Source organism: Elephas maximus, chromosome 3, assembly GCF_024166365.1.
Source record: "Elephas maximus indicus isolate mEleMax1 chromosome 3, mEleMax1 primary haplotype, whole genome shotgun sequence".
NCBI classification, from domain to species: Eukaryota; Metazoa; Chordata; class Mammalia; order Proboscidea; family Elephantidae; genus Elephas; species Elephas maximus.
In genome coordinates this window covers 140,617,517-140,621,571 of record NC_064821.1, presented here as the reverse complement: position 1 = coordinate 140,621,571, position 4,055 = coordinate 140,617,517, and the positions used below count along the sequence as shown (strand labels likewise).

At 46.3% G+C, this 4,055-nt stretch overlaps 1 non-coding gene across 1 annotated transcript; it reads right to left on the bottom strand.

The window, feature by feature from the left end:
• Window positions 1-2,641: 2,641 nt before the first annotated feature.
• TRNAN-GUU (transfer RNA asparagine (anticodon GUU)) lies at window positions 2,642-2,715 on the bottom strand. The gene has a single exon. It is a non-coding gene; the product is annotated as a tRNA-Asn (tRNA).
• Window positions 2,716-4,055: the final 1,340 nt, after the last annotated feature.

Here is a 4,055-nt window from a genome sequence, read left to right as displayed (position 1 = left end):
GCAGAGTGTCTGGGGAAGAGAGGAAGATCTTCAGGGAGATGGATTGACACAGTGGCTGCAACAATGAGCACAAATATAGCCGGGGTTCTGAGGATGACACAGTACAGGGCAGTGTTTCCTTCTGTTGTATATAGGGTCACCATGAGTCAGAACCCACTTGATGGCACCTAACAATAGAAACAACATATTTTCAACACCCCAGAAAAAAAAAAATTTTAAGAAATATATATTTTTGTGTGTGTGGTGAAAATACATATAACAAAATATATGCCAACACAACAATTTCTACATGTACAATTCAGTGACACTGATTTCATTCTTCAAGTTGTGCAACCATTCTCACTACTCTTTTTCAATCATTTCAGTTTGAAATGATTTATCCTCAAACATAAAAAGTGATTCCCCCAGAGCAAGAGAAGTTGCAAGTGTGTATAGAACTGCCTGGAGGCTTGTGAAGAATTGCCAGGAGACCATCTCTCACTTGCCTCCCTAACTTCCCAGGGAGGCAGTCATGGGACAGTTTCTCAACCCCTTCCAGGTTTTGTGGTCTGTTCACCCTCAGACTAGAGCTGCCGGCTCTAACACTGCTTAGCTGAGACCTAGAACAGGCTCCTCAGCAACTTTGTTGCAGTCAGCAGGCCACTTTGTTTCTGTATCTTCCTTTTTGGTGTGTGGGATGTGAACCCAGCCACCTTTGGCTACTCATCCTTTTGTTGTCTATGTAAGTAATAAACTGCCTGAATCTAAAAGTGTCTGGTTATATACCAGCCGTGCATGCTTGACAAATTTATTTGTTTTTTGTTTCTTGCCATACAAATTCTTAAAATTTTATGTAGTGAAATATATAAATCTTTCCCCTAAGGCTTCTGAGTTTTATGGCAGGCTTAGAAAGGCTTTTAAGAATTTTACCAGTTTGTTGTGTTTTGACTTTTGTAGGGGGATGGCTCTGCCTACATTTACAAGACTCTGAAATTTTCACTGGAGGTAGTTTTGAAGGAAGAATGGTGTATTTATTCTTCTGCTAATGAGCTGACTAGAGAAACAATTAGCTCCCGGATTCTGCGGCACATTGCCTAAGGTTCTCTGAAGGCTCTACCTGCTGAGGATTGAGGGAGTTTCCTGGGACCTCCAGCTCAAGATCACTGGACTCTGTCTAAGAGGGGAATGCAGGCACCAAACATAGTGCGACATTCCAGCACTAGCAACAGTGAAGATTCATTACCACCCCTATGCCTGATGGAGCAAAGGGAGAGAGCTATTTCTATAACCTGGACAAATTTGTAGTTATTTCTATTCTCCCAAATAAAGACTCAATCACAATCTCTCCTCTAGTTGCCACAGAAAATAAGAGTAAAACTCCATTATTTAAAGTCCTACTCTGATCAAAAATTAAACTTAAAAGTCTTCTCTTTCCAATTTTTATTTGGCTCTGGAACAACCATCAAAGTCCCACTCTGGGAGGATGGGTGAGTTCTGGGTTCTTCAGCAGCTGCGTCCTGGGCTTTCTGTCACAGAATCGATGGGAACAGGGTTACCTCTGTCAACATCTGTACAGTCAGGTCAATGTAAACTCAGCTCTCTCCTGGGAACCACTTTTCCAGAATCCCAGGAATTAGGAGAAGACAGAAGAACATCAGAGCCAGCCCCTCATCCACAAAATTCAGAGTGATGTGTGAAACCAACAGCAATAACATTCGCCAAGCAAAAGGGATGGGTTTGCCCTGCTATTAAAATGCCAGCTACAGTGTCACCCAGAAAACAGCATTCTCTCAGAATGTGGGGATGTGACTAGGTACAGCTTCTTTGGAGGGAAAAATTAGGCAGGAATTAGTAAAATTAGAAACGCACAAATACTTTGATCAGGCAAGCCCACTTCCAAGAATCTATTTTAGAGAAATACTTGCACATGAGATTAAAAATATTTGCATAAACTGTCCTCTGAAGAATTATTTATGACAATAAACATTAGAACCAATGTCATGTCCACCAGTTGAGAAATGCGTAAATATGTAATGGTCTATCTCTACTGTGAAAGGATTGTAGTTGTTTAAAAGGGCGGGTAGATAAAGGCAGTGGTGATGATGATGCCACTGAAAACAATTATAATAGCTGAGGTCAGGGAGCATTTATTCAGTGCTCAAATGCTTTACGTGCCTTTCTCGTTCAAACTTAGTTTAACCCATGAGGGAAGTATTCCCACGTGCTCCTTTTTATACATGAAAAAATACAGACTCAAAAAATTCCATAACTTGTTCGAAGTCCCACCTTGGCAAAACCAAGATTTCCTCACAAAGCTTGCGGCTGCGCCACTGATCAGAGTGGGGTTTTCTTATTCTCCCTTCTCGGGATTTTTCAGGTTTCCGTGTGTGCAGTTGTAAAACCCCAGCCTCGGGAAGTGAAAGAATCCGTGCAGTGGCTCTGGGATAAGTAAACTCCGAAGTCCCGGACGCGGGACTCATCGAAAATATATATTCCGCAGAAAAATTCCATCTTTTGTCACTTCTATGGTACTTGAATGTTGGCGCGGTCTATTTTAGGATTTGATTCGAAGAGGATAGAGGTCCTGGCGGCTCTGAGGAAAAAGCCCTCAACAGACTAAAGCTGCTTTTAAGCAGCTGCAAAGAGCCTAAAGTACACATACCGTCCCTGGGTGGGCTCGAACCACCAACCTTTCGGTTAACAGCCGAACGCGCTAACCAATTGCGCCACAGAGACACAGCGAATTCGCTTTTCAAATTTATTATCTGTTGGCAGAAATTGTCCTTTAACCTCAGCCTGGTGATACCTTCACATCCTTCTGGCTGTCCGACCCCGCGCTCTCCGGAGACTGGGAGTACAACAGACACTTAGGCCGAGAATCATGCGGCTGGACACGTTCGGACGGTGATACTGAGAACCTGAGCGAGCTGACACTATTGACCTCGCGCAGTGGGAGAGGCACAGTCGCTGCTCACCACCCGCAGGGGAGGAAGCGCCACAAACTGCCGCCCAGCGGGACTAGGCGTTCAGAGGCCGCCGACATCCGCCCAAGCCTCCCGGCCCGCGTCCACGGCGTGGCCTCCCCACCCCCGCCACGCCCCGCTGAATGTCCCGGGCCTTTCCGAGGAATGGTGACGAAAGTGATCAACCACGTGCGGTGTCAAGTCCGTTATTGTCAGGGGCAACAGGTACTGATACGGAATTATGAAGAACGGAGCGTCAGAGTAAGCTTCATACCAGCCTAAAGCGAGCAAAGCTGATTGTTTACGAAGAGTAGGATGGTACCCAATTGTAGCTTTAATTTTAGATAGAGCTGCAAATCCGCTATAGCTTTGTTCCCCTTTGCGGGCTCCTTGCAAACTTGCATTCCAGTGGTCCCCCCACACTCCCTTTGGCTGGATAAAAAACTTAACTAAAGCTGTGTTTATTAATAGGCATGTTCCTTTGGCTTTCGGTTTCTATTTCCCACACAGCCTCCAGAGAGGAATGAAGAGCTCGCGGGGCTGAGGCTCCGGACCACGCAGTCAGGAAGGAGAGGAAGGGAAACAGCAGGTTATCTTGGGGCCCCGGGAACTTTCACTTGTGCTTAAAGAACTGGGAGAAAAGCACCCATGATCGTCGTGGAACGCTTGCTAATTCCAGTAGCAGGACTAGGAGGGTGCATCCCTGGAAAGCCTCGGTGAGACCTCATGGAATAGGTTGTAAGAGCCCCTTAGATCCTGGTGGTCCCATGAACATCGGGAGTTCCGCCTGGAGGAAAAGAGCTCGGGTGGACGCCATTCTCAGAGGCCCAAGGGAGGGTGGAGTCGCTCCCACAGTCAGATGCCGCCTCTGCGCAGCAGTTTCCATCCACTTCCCGGCTCCCCTCTTTGTTCAGAAGCAGGACGCTGCCAGGGCCTGGACCCTGACTTGGTGAGATCAGCCCTGGGACCGAGGAAATCCATTCAACTCTCTGCAAACCTCACTTTCCTCATCAGCAAGGCGCCCAGGTTGACTTCTGTTTTTGCGGAGATATCTTATCTTTGGACAACCGATCTTATGCTTCCAGGGAGAAGAGTAGCTCACGGCTTTTCGTT